Source organism: Lycium ferocissimum, chromosome 10 (assembly GCF_029784015.1).
Source record: "Lycium ferocissimum isolate CSIRO_LF1 chromosome 10, AGI_CSIRO_Lferr_CH_V1, whole genome shotgun sequence".
NCBI classification, from domain to species: Eukaryota; Viridiplantae; Streptophyta; class Magnoliopsida; order Solanales; family Solanaceae; genus Lycium; species Lycium ferocissimum.
In genome coordinates, this window is record NC_081351.1 from 36359765 (window position 1) to 36373531 (window position 13767).

Genomic DNA, 13767 nt, shown 5'->3' on the forward strand with positions numbered 1-13767 from the left:
AAAAACGAAATACGAAACAGAAAAATAAATAAAAAGGAGATGATATGAGCTATCTATACTTTGAAATGAATATATTAAATAAAATACTTAAAGATATTAATGATAAATTTAAAAAATGAAAGAATTTTGAGCAACAAAAAGAAGTTTAAACATAAAATTAATCGGATGTAATTATTTTAATATATATAATTTATTTATATTATATTAAAGAGATAAAGTGATTGGTATATTATTTATACTAATGATAAATAATTAATAAAAATCAAAATAAGGAGATAGATATAACATCGCATACAATAAGGGAGGAGGTTAATACTATAAAGGCAAATTTGTAGAGTGTGGTCTCTGTTTTATATTAATATTAATTGGAGCTTAGAATAAGAAAAAGCTTCCACTTTTGAAAAAAAAATATCACTTAAACTCTTGGAGTTTCAAAGCCTCTTTTAAACTCTTTTTTTTTTCCTTTAACTTAAAAGCCTGTTGTTTATCACTTTACTGAATTTAATTTATTTTTCACGTGTCGAAGTATTAGAAATTAACTTATAAAAAAGAAATAAATGAATTAACCAAAAAAGACAGTTTAAATATTTAAGAAATTATATTTGATGTAATATTACAAATAAGATATAAATATCAATATGTTACAATTTTTATTAGTATTAGCATATTTATTATTTCACAAATTAATTGATTTTAAATATGTCCAAAAGTGAGCTATAAATTTTTTATACTGTATCAAATAAATAAGTTAATATTTTTTATGATTAATTTCCTTTGATAATGGCCGCGCATCGCGCGGGTATGAATCCTAGTAATATAAAATAGGAGAGGTACAAGCAATGTGGTTAAGCTAAGTGACAAGTTAATAACAAGCCACTTGGCAATTTTAAGACAAAATTAATGAGAATTAGGACAAATTTTTTAATAACCAAAAAATATTCCACAATAATTGATATATTAATTTTCAGAGCTAAAAAATAAATTTTAATTGAACTTTTGAATTCAAAGTTAGCCTAATTTTTCTAAAGGTGGTTACAATATCTCATCTTTATCCTTATCAGTTAGAAACTTGATTTATTAATTTTTAAAGTATATGCATTTTAATAACACGTACATAGATAAAATTAGCTAAATTAGTTATCTATATCTATATCTATATCTATATATTATTAAAAAGAGGATAGTTTGCCCTAAGATTTTGACAAGTGTTATCCTAGGATCATGCCACGTGGTAGTTTTAGGACAAAAAATAGTTAATTAGTTATTATTTCATTTTAATTTTTGTATTTTTTTAAAAAGTTAAAATTTTCACGGCCATTACTTTTAATCTTTACTACAAAAAAAAATTCAAATTTTGACGGTTGTTTAATAATAATGATGGTTATGTATTTAATCCCGTTTTTAAATAAATTTCAAATACTTTATTAATCAGAAAAAATATAACAAACATAAACTACCCCATCAGTTTTGGGAGCAGTTTAAAAGAAATTTTATGGGTTAAATAAATTTTAAAAATATTGGGTTGTGATAAATAACTACTACATATACACACGAATCACGATGTAGTCCCACATCGCCAATGTGGAAGTTGTTGCTTCTTTATGGGGTAACTTTAACCTTTTTCAAACAATTTGTAACATGGACAGAGATGAAAGTGGCGGAGGAAATATAACTGTTAAGTCTTACTGGGAAAAACTTGCATCATCAAATGTGAAATCAAATGGGCAGACCCCGTAAGTCTTCCTCTAAAAACTATTAGTAGAAGGAAAAAATCAAATGTGCTAGAATCTGAAAGCGATGAAAAAGAAAAAGAAGAAGATGAAGTAGAAAGCGAGAGTGATGGCGGGACGAGTAGCAAATCTTCAATTCTATTTCTTAGAGGTTATTGATTTACATTCTTCATTCCGTCCATGAATTTGTCTTCGCAGTTTTTCTTTATTGTTCTTTTTGGTACAACATATTTAAGTCTAGGTATTTGATTTGTTTTTCCTCTTTTCTTCATGTTTTCTTGGTGAATTTAGTACATGCATGTAATTATTTGTTTACACTGAATAGCCATCAGGAATAAAATAGTAAGTCAAAGAAAAGGAAGAATTTTGTCGTTCTGCAATGCGGACACTGTAGTTCTCAGAAAAATGTTCTTTTCGCTTTTCAAATTACTATAATAGTGGTACTATAAATTATGACAACGCCAAACGAAAGTTGAAAATGATCGTGATAAACGATACCTTTTTTATGGCAAACCTATTCATCTAATGATACTAATTAAAAAACTTATGATAGTATTTAAATTGGAGAATCGAACTAAGAAAACACATCGAGATAAACATTTTCGTTTCACAAACGGGATAAAAACACTGTACACTGTTTTTAAAAAAATGGTCATTAATGAAGTAGCAGCTACATATATCACTGATTGAAAAAAATGAGAATTTAGAATCTACAATATGTCACCCATAGTTCATATACATTTGTTTCTATTATCTCTCTCCGCTCTTTTTTTTTTTTTCTTTCAAACAGTCTGCGCATCGCGCGGGTACATATACTAGTATTATTAAAAAGAGGATAGTTTTAGGACAAAAGTTAGTTAATAAATAGTTATTTTAGTTACTGTTTTGAATTTGAATTAAAAATAATTGGGAAGTTATCAAGTGATAAAGTTAATATCTGCAAAAAGAGAAATAAAAAATAACAAAGGCAGGGACAATTTGGTTCTACCAAATCAGTATAACAGTCCGGAACTTCCAAACGTTTAGGACTCTTTTTTTTTTTTTTTTTTTTAAGGTTATCAGATTTTTGGACAAAGAGCAAATACACTACATTTGTATATTGGAAGTGTATAATAGAAATTACTTATTCTGAAACCTATTTTTTTTTAAACTTATTTTAAATTTAAATTGGGAACTTACTTCCACATTACTTCCCACTTTTCACGTTCTCCACCAAAAGGTGGGTGCCAGTTTTAAAACTGCAACACAAAGTAGTGGAAGCAAATATGTACCAGTAAAAGTTATTTCCTCAGTTCATTTTATTTTCATTATCTGGAAACAAATCTTTGGCCTACTTTGTATGTATTAATTCCTTTTCTCTTTCTCTTCTCTCACGTTTCATTTTCTTCTTATTGTCAGTTTTAATTCTTTCTTGCTATCTTTTTTTGGGTGGCTTGACAGTTGGTGTAGTGGTTCGTACATGAAAGGATCTGCAATTGATTATTGTTTTCTAACTAATGTTATTGATTTTGAAGCCTTTGCAAAGAAGATAGCAAGTAAAAATTATGGCATCTGTACAATATTCTTTTCATAGTTTCTTCGTTTTTTCTACATTCATGGGTATATCATTTTGGTATTTGGTGAATTGGGTAACCAAATATATTCCTACGATGTACACAAGATATTTGATTATATGCACGAAAGATTTGGATAATGTGTTTTACTACTTCTATCGACGATTTGCTCTACAATATAGATTTTCTACTTGCTGACTCGATGTGTTAATGTTTCTCTTTATCCCTCTTTACACTGTTCTAAGCTACCCGGAGGTATTTTTCAAACTCAACACCATTTTTATTATGCCACAAGATTTATTTATTTATCCGTAAGTTCTTTTTTTTGTTTTAAAAGTTCCATTTTCCTTACTAATCTTGAAAATCTCCTTTCTTATGTGGTTAGAGATCAAACTGTGCTCTTTGTTTATGTATTTAGAAGATTGGGTTCTCCAACGTTTGCATTTATCTGTGCTATGATTGCTTTACAGATGAACTAACGCAGTCTTTGCCCTCCCTTCTTCTGTGGTAAATGATGATTTTTTTTCATAGTCAGATGGTTTTAACAAACTTCTGCTCTTATTTGTGCTTTATTATGGAAATCACAAGTTTAGTCGTTACCGACTCTGATGGACAAAGCATGAAGTAAACACCGAAAAGGTCATTAAAATGAGAAAATTTTGAAAATAAAACATACTGGATAAAAGAATCATTGTTACTTTTAAGATGGCAGCTTGAGTTAGTTTGGGATGTATATCTTTCTTGGGGATAAAGTATTTTTTACTATTATGTTATGTTGGTCACATGTCATGGTTAGTTTAGAACCATGGGGAATTTTGATTTTATACTTTCCCATTGGCCCCTAAGTTGTTTGATTTTCTTAATCTTATGATTTGGGGCTAGATCACCTAGCTTACAAAGGAGGTAAGCTTTTACGTAAAAGAAGTGCATATTGCTAGATTCTTACTTTTAAGTCCTAAAAAGAATTGAATGAAGTCTGGTATTGTTGATTTGTGTTGCAATGCTCTGTAGACTGATAAAGAATGATTTAGTTTTGATGTTCTGCCGCATCTCTTTATGTCAGTTGCCTCTATATTTATTTATCGTTTGGAGATAATCAGTCTTAATCAAAACACCACCTTTATTATAATAAAAAGTCATCAGATGTAACAATATCTATTAGAATGCGTGAATAATAGCTCCTAAAATGGTGTCATGTTCATTTCTTCTAGGTAAAGAACATATATGAAACAAATCAATATATGTCCGGCAAGCAGGAATTGAGTGAGTTGTTGTCATTTGTTGCCAAATATTGTAGCACTATCATTCTTCATGCCTGGATTGTGACACTTATATGGACTGCAAATATGTTGTTCTACTTCTTATTTTTACTTTACTATTTGATCTAATAATTTAGAAGAGGAGAATAGAGATTTTAATGTATTTTATTCCTAAAAAGGGTTCCTTTTTTCAATTCCAACATTGGCTCTTCAAGTCCTAATGTTAAAAGAGAGAACAAGGTAAGACAAGTGAATATATTTGGTCTTATGATAAATAAAAAGAATCAATAGTGAAATTCATTGTAAATAGTGTATTTCTAAAGCAAAGATCGACATGTGATTATGTGAATGCATTTGAAGTACTGTATATTTAATGAGACATTTTCCTGAGTCTTCTTCATAGTAGTATTTGATTTGTGTAATGTGACCACAATATTAATGAAGATAATAGGTTCGGATTGTCAACAACCAAGGTTTGCTTAATTCTACTTCTGGTTCTTGGTCAGAAGTTTGGTTTTAACACTCATACAGGGAAAATTTTTGAATGCTACATGTCTTTTTTATTTTATTTCTCTTAGTAGGTGCACTCTGCTACTTTTATGTCTAAGTTGTGATCTTGTTCTTTTTATATAACGGATGGCGGGACAAAAAAGTTGCAAGGTCATTAATTGCTTTGTACTAAATATTTGTTAATTTCAACTACGTATGTTCAAGAAAGGATGTAGTTCAAAGAAATGTTGTGTCCTTCTAACAACTTCTGTATCTCTTCTTTCCATAAAGAAGCCATCAAATTCGCAAACGAGAACACTGGCAATGTAAGCTCCTTGGAACAAAATATCTAAACTACGCGACGAATTACAAAGTACGAGGACAATTAAATGCTTACTCGAAACCTCAAGAGGGAACACGTGAAAGCATTTGCTATGTGAAGTTGTTGCTCCAATAAATGCACCAGTATTGGAAGTACTTGCTCAAACATATGCAAGTAAAATATATGTCTATTCACTGTAAAGCTATGAATTTTATCTCATCTACGATGGTGTATATGGAGAGAAAGGAAAAAAAGAGTTTTTGGAGGAAAACCCAGCAACAGTAAAGATTTAATCTGATAGCAGCTATTCACTTACCTTTGGTGCAAATTGAATTAGATTTTGTAAATGAAGAGGAATTCCTATTGCTGGTTATAGAACCATTGGGTAGATAGATACAGATCCCTTATTTTGGTTTCTTTTTTCTTGGGAGATAATTTGGGTGCATAATCTTTCTGTTATTCTGTTTATAAGACAATTTCCATTTCAAAAAAATAAATGAAAGTTAATGGTCACGAGTGTTGGATTTTCTACTGAGATTGTTCCTATTTTTTTGGTTCTACAAATATGTAGACTTGAGGTAATAAGGGTCATTGATACATTTATATTCCTTAAATGAAAATATCTTCTCTATATTTGTATACAAGTTGCAGAAGTATGTACCGCAACTCTGGTATCTTGCTCCTCATTCTCTTTTACAATCTAATTTCTATCACCCTAGCCACCTATCTAAATAGTAGAAAACATACACAAATTTGAACACCTTTGTTTTTGCGCACTTTTACTATAAAATCTTTTGATTACATTACTGCTATTTGGAGGTTGTTTTCTTTTTTTAGGGATTTTTGTCTGATGCTATAACTTTGCACTGTTCTTCTTGACTTTCAAAATTTAGGTGCAAAGTTGCAGCTTGCTTATTTCTGTTGATGGAAGACTTTACAAATGCTTTGCTGCAAAATAGCCTAATTAAAACAAATGATCTCTTTGGGTTTTGATCAATCTTTTCGCTTCGCATAACACATTTTCTTTCTAGAAATTTATTATTGGTTGTTTTTAATTGTTCTCTCCTTATGTTTCCTTCCAGTATTGTAAAAGATCGTCCAGAGTAATTTAAGAAAGGAAAATAACAAAGCAGAGCCACGGAAAGAAAAATGAATTTGTTGTAAATGTAATATTGGCCCTAGAGTACAAAAGACTATATATTGTTGGAAGAAATGATTAGTAATGAAATAGTAGTTGTTACATATACCAAAGGAAATATTAGTCCATAATAAATCGATCCAAAAAAAATGAGAATATAAAATGTAATATATCACACATGGTTCATATACATTTGTTTCTATCACGTCTCTCCCCCTTTTTTCCTTTGAAATGATCCGCGCATCGCGTGGTACGTATACTAGTTTTATATTAAATGGGATATATATATATATATATATATATATATATATATATATATATATATATATATATATATAGGAGAGGTACAAGCAACGTGGTTAAGTCAAGTGGCAAGCTAATAACAAGCCACTTGGCAATTTTAGGACAAAACAAAAAAGAATTAGGACAAAACTACTTTGAAAGATAAAAATTTAAAATTAAAAGATAAATTGTTAAATTCGAAACCAAAATAACTACTAAATTTCGAAACGGAAGTGAATTTGAGTTGAAAGATAGAAACTAATAACCCAAAATTCAAAATGAATCCCTAAAGTCAATTAAATTTAACCACACTCAAATTCAATGTAAAAATTTGAAACGACCATAAAATATTCAACAAAAGTATGGTACTGTATATACTACACAATACACACTCACGAAGACGACTACTACTACTAATATGCTACTAATAATAATATTAACTTATGAATTTGAATTGAAAGGTACAATTTTTTTAATTTGATGATTGAAAGATAAATATGTTTTTGAAATTTTAATCAATGACTATTTTTGATGAGGATAATGCCATTTTAACTTAAAAAGATAAGAACAAAAAAAGTATGCTTTGAATATGATTATCGGTTCCAAAAATTTTGGTAAGTCTCAATTATCTGTTTGAGTAAGTAGATTTTTATAGATTTCAGAAAAGAAAGAAGGAATCCTAATATGCTGGGACATTGTAACTATCTTTAGGATTGCTATTAAAACGGAGAGAATCCCAATGTATAATATAAGATGAGAAACTTAATATTAGAATCCTATTCAAATGTAAATTGTTTTTTATTCGAATTTGAATTAAAATGAAAACTTGGCCTCTTATATATACCCCTCCAATGCCATAAATCATTGTTAACTTTTTATCATCATTTTATTGTTGATCATTATTTTTATTCCTGTTATAGATTTTTTGTCAAATATTAACTTTGATTTCCTTCCTTCGTTTCAGGTTGATTTCCTTCATTAGTTTCAGGCTTTATAATATTGATTGTTGCATAAATGGCGATAACCACTGTCTTGAACGTATTAATGACAACGAAAGGTAAGATATCGTTCAACTCTTAAAACTTGTTTATGGCCAATTTGGGTATTCGAATCAATGTATGGGAACAATGAGAATTTTACTCATCTATAACGTTAATAGTGGGAATCGTTTTTATTATTTCTTGTGATATGTTTAATGTCTCTTGTGGCATTTGTCCGGGCATCAACATCTGTTGTTCTCTTCTCTTTTTTTTTTATTTTTTTTTTGGTTATGAATTGAAAAATATCCATGCTACTCTTTCTATGTGATCAGAATTTGATATTGAATGAATTTACACTGATCGACATAAAACACATATGTATGTGTGAATAGAGAGTTGTATGCTAAATGATAGAAAAAATTTAGTTAAAAAAAAAAAGCAATATTATTTATTTAATTTTTAGTTTTGACATAAATGACTTTATTTGATGTGACTATTATGTAATAGTAATAGCATAGACATCAAGAATTTGGAGACTTGATATTTAACAAGTTTTTTTTTTTTTTTCCCTCTCTTATTTTCATATTTTATATTTTAACTGCATATGTGTTCACTAAGAGAACTTATATTTACAGGACAATTAACACACTGTTCCTTCATCTCTTTTTACTTTTCATGATAAATTGGTTAAAATCATTAAAAAAAAAAGAAATAGCATTGAAATCGATTTTTATAGACCGATCAGAATTGCCTTCCAAGATCTGTAATTGCCTCAAAATGTCCAATATATATATAATTGGACCTTTTGAATAACAGCCAAGAAGATCTTATGAAAATTGAACATTTTTGTAGCGAAGATATAAAACAGATATTGCTGCTGTTGTTGTTAACGGTAGATCTATCCAATTTTAAAAAAAGGGAAACAGGGTCAAAGGCATGGAAAGGAGATGTGAACATCTATTGTGATGGACAGGTTTCGTGACTTTCCAATTGACCATACCAAGCAGCGTAAATATTAAATATTGAGTATAACAATTTTTTTTTTTTTTAAAGAGAACTCACAGATGAATATCTAGGCATACGTGCTTCTTTAAGCTATTCAGATTGCTATTTTTTAATTTTAGAAACAATAAATAAAGTTGAAAAATCACATGTAAAAGAAATTTCATAGGACAAGCCAATTTGATTTTATGAGACCGAGAGAGATACTCTGTGACACCCCAATTCTTTTAAAACTAGCTTTTGAATTTTTGATTGACCATTATTTGATAATAAGGGTATGTTTTACTTCACACTTCCTGAATATGAACTTGACGATGTTTGAAACTTGTTTGAAGTGTTATGGTGTAGTTATTTAAACTACTCCTATTATGATTATCTTATTAAATTTATTAAATGGATTAAATATTTATAAAAGTGGGCAACCTTTTTAATTTACTCTAGTTTATTTTATTATTTTCCTTCAATCTTCTCATGGAAGATACAATTATTTTACTAATTTTTTTTCCTTCTCATCAAGTAAGATAAATACCCCTTTGTCTCTTATTTCCCCCACCTCTATAATTTTCGGTTCCTTTCTAGAAAAGAAGACCAAAAAACTTCCCTCCTCTCCTAACATTCATCCACCAAATCAATCCTCAAGAATTTCCTTGGCTGAGCCCCAAACAACTCCACGCGATTAAGGTAAGTCACAAACCCGTTTTTGAATTGGGCAGTATTTTTAGCATAACTCTTTGTGTAGACCTCCCGTTTTGAGTGATTCAGGATGTTTTAGAAAGCTAATTCATAGACCTAGAACTTTCATTCAGGGTCTAAAACCCAGTTTTTTATCACCCGAAAAGGGGCGAAGAAGTACAGGGAGGTGCTGTCCGAGTTATTTTGGACTTCCTATATTGTTATATTTTGAGTTTTTTTGTACAAAATTTCTATGTGATTCACTAGAGACATATATGTACAACTTAATTAAGGCCACAAAGTCTATTCTTTCCCATTTACCCCTTCAGTGACAATCAAGGCAAAGAGAAACATCCGTTCTCGTTTTGTGATTTAAATTCATCTTTCATGTTTAGTTTTGATGTACCGAGACTCTTGAACTTAAGTAGATATTTGGTTGTATATTTAAGGTATATATACTCTTGTACAAGCTAAGAAATTGTTTGACGAAGTGGACTACGGTTGGTCTATGGGTAGACGATGTGAGCTCTTCGGGTTGTGGTAGAACTTGTCGTATGGTAAAACGCCAAGGTTTGTGTATAAACTAGAACTTAAAATACCTTTGTTTTCTGGAATTTTGAAGTACCTTGGTGGGTTGTTTCCTTACTTTTCATCTTATGTCACGGTATGATTATTGTTTCAAGCATTGAAAACTTCCATTAAATCGCCCACTTGTAAATTGCTTGATCATTTTGCACCCTTGTTGGGACTTTGTCCTTCTTGTTACGGTGACTTTGTCATCGATATTGGCATGCCCCTCGGTTCGGATCTCGGCCATCTTGACTTCGGGATTTACATTTCGTCTTGACGATGGATTTTATATATGGAAGGCCATTTCAACATGGCTCTTGATTCTCTTGACTATTGGTGTGACGAATGATATGGGCTTCGGTCCTTCTTGATTTGGGGCTACGGCCCATCTTGATTTTGATTGTGCTTGGTGGGATGGCATGACGTACACGTTGGGCGAAATTGGTTATTTGACAATTTTCACCGAATTCATTATAAGCTTTCTTGATACTTAAGCCTACGAATATTAGCATCGATATTTTGAAACTCTTCAGGTTGGTATTTGATACTTTGATACACTTGTTTGCTTGGTTTATTGTTATCTTATTGAGCTACCTACGACGAATAAGGGAATTGGAGAATCTAATCCCAAAGTACATACGCCAATGCTTAGCGATAGTTGTTTTCTATCGTAGGTAAGGTGCAAGGGAGATGTGAAGATGGCCGATTGGAGTAGATTTTTGGGAGCCCTTGTGAAGATCACATTTGCATTTGCATCGGAAAATTTTGGGGACTTGTACATGATACACGTGTGACACTTATGTATGAAATTTTGAAGGCTTGTGGAAAACAAGACCATATGCTTACAACATGAACTTGGTGACTTGTTTTGCCATTTTAGGGTGTGCTTTTAACTTAAGTCATGCCATGTCTTTCTTGAAATTATGTACAAAGCAAGACAATAGTTTTGCGATAATCACTAGTTTGAGTTTTATGTATCTTATGAGCCTGCAATGGTCTTGGATTTGGAAGCGAAATTTCAAAACGAAGTTTCTTAAATAAGTTGAATATTTGAGAAGGGAATTACCACTTTAAAATGATACCCTGATGTTACATTTTATCTAAGAAATTTTTGAAGGGCGTAATGGAAAAAAAAAAAAGAATGCCGCACTTTTTGGGCTTTTTTTTTTCCGTCGTTAAACCTATCCGTGAATATCCTTTGGCATAAGCTTCTTCTAAAGGTCGTAAGTGTAAAATTAGCTTTGATTCGAAGGTGGCACCCTCCCAAAGGGGATGCTACATACTCTCTCTCAGTTAGTTGTTCATTTACTTTTCAATCGTTAGAGTTAATAGTATTAATATATATAAAACAATATAACATAGAAGGGGTATTCTATAAAGGCAATTTCAATCTTAACCGTCTCTATTAGGTCTGAAGATTTCTCACAACCAGTCAATTACTATTTTGATTCGCAAATATATGTGTATGAAAGTTAAGAATATGAATCGGATTAATATACTTATGACCATTTAACAAAATTAAACAAAGTCTATTAGATTGTAGAGATTTTGGAGTAGCGCTACTTTCTTTTCCTTTAATATTTCTAATGGCTTGATTAACATAATTAATAAATAAAATTGAAGTTACGGTTAATGTGTGAATTTGAATTTAAGCTGAATATGGTTAATAAAAAGCTTGTGTGTAGTTGTGTTGTGAAAAATTGAGTTTAATATCTCAAAAAAAAGATTTTAATCCATTATTTTGTTATATATTAATGAGTCATTAGTTTATCATATTAACGTGTTTTATGAGAATATGGCCATTGAATGACTCTCTCTTTCCTTAGTTTGGCAAATGGTATTTGACCATTGTCATTAATCTTTACTCCTATTTATTATTAATAATATTATATTAATATAGCCTTAATGGCTAATGAATACAATTTGCATGATCTTTAGGCAAGTTCTTAGGCTTGGTCATTCCCTATATAATCTTCTTGTTTCATGTTGAAGAGATATATTTTTTTTAGGATAATCATATATTTTGTATTGTTGGGTTTGTATATAAATCTTTTGTTAGATTCGGCTCAATAGAAGGCATAATCTGGGGATACATACGGGTGAAATATCCTTAAGTATTGGCATGCCTCGAAAGCTAAAGAATTCTTTACAAGTGTTCGTGATCAAGTTTCCTCAATCTTAGAAGGAGGTCCCACAAGTGTTATGATGAAGAGAAGTCACTCTATTAGTGATGAAGTGTTTTCGTAAGATTTCCAACAATCTTAAGGATATCTTCACTCTCTATTCTTACGGAAAAGTTGAAAGAGTTAACTTAGTACAATCTGTCTAAGTTTCAGGTACGCGTTTGTCAAAAATTTGAATGTTAAACGTACTTTATAAGAGGTAGATGAATTTGAGGCGATACATATAATCTCCTTGCTATTTTAGAATATTTATGAATGCATATTGTTTGCTAATACGGACTTGTAGATTGTTAATGTGTATGTGCATCTAGTATGGTGAAAGATATTGCGCTTTAACTTCTCGGAGTATATATATGCAAAACAAATACGTAAAGTTTTGTTGGAACAAAGTGTTTATGAAGTTTTAAACCTTCAATTTTGAAATTTCCGAAGTGATAAAATGTATTGGAAGACCATAATACATATTTTTGTGAAATTACTTTAGGATCTAAGAATATCTATGTTTATCATCTAGCTAGTTCCTCTAATTTACTGGAAGTTTATGGTGATTATGCATTATAGAAGCCTTCTCATATATGACAGAAATCGATGGGAAAGGAAGCATATGCATACTTATTTTTATGAGTGAAAATCTCATTATTGAAGCCTTACACAATTGAGATTTTGTGGCAAAATATCTGCGTTGGAATTCATCAAAGTGTACTTTCGATAAATTTACTTTAGGCATCGAAAGGTGTTTTTTTTTTTTTAATAATTTGTTACGACTGATTTAATTATTATATAAATATGATATATTTATGTGCAAGTCAATCTTTTAGCTTTGTAGCCTTTGCATTTAGAAAAAATAAATAGTATTTGATTATGGAAATAAAATTAACACTAACAAAATTCTTTTAGCATGAGGTGATTCTTGACAAAGTTGATTTCATGTGTCAATTGATATGATATTGAAATTTTACAATGTAAATATCGAGCCTTTAGTGAGATAACAATTGTTTTGTGTGTGGCAAATTAAGCCATCGTACTCCTAAAATGTTGAAGAAGATTAGGAGAATTGACAATCCCACTAAGTGAAAATAATTTTGGCTAAGCGGATGATATAATTGTTGTGAAATCATTTTCTCAAGTAAATCTTGTGGCTAATGTGAGAATTTGAGTGTTAGACTTTGGTGTTACTAAGCATATTCTACACCCAAGTTGAAGAAGAAAAATAGTTTATTTATGTTGGTGATTCTAGAACTATTCAAGTTCTTAGAATGGAAAAAATTCTTCTTAAAATCTTTTTTGGAAAAATTATTGGCATTAGCGGGGGTAATTTATATTTCTATTATTTGAGCCAATAATTTTATTCTTGTGGAATTACTAGAAAAACTTGAAGAGAAGATTTTATTTGAGTATGATAAGGTTGTATCAACCAAAATAATATTTTAATGGGCAATGAGTATTGTCATCATAGTTTGTTTATTTGTGTTTACTATTTTTAAATAAAAAAAAACTAGTATTTGTATTATTTCTTATCCAACTCTTGATAAAAATATTATTTTCTTAAAATATTTATTGATAATGGCATAGTGTGGGTAACTATAC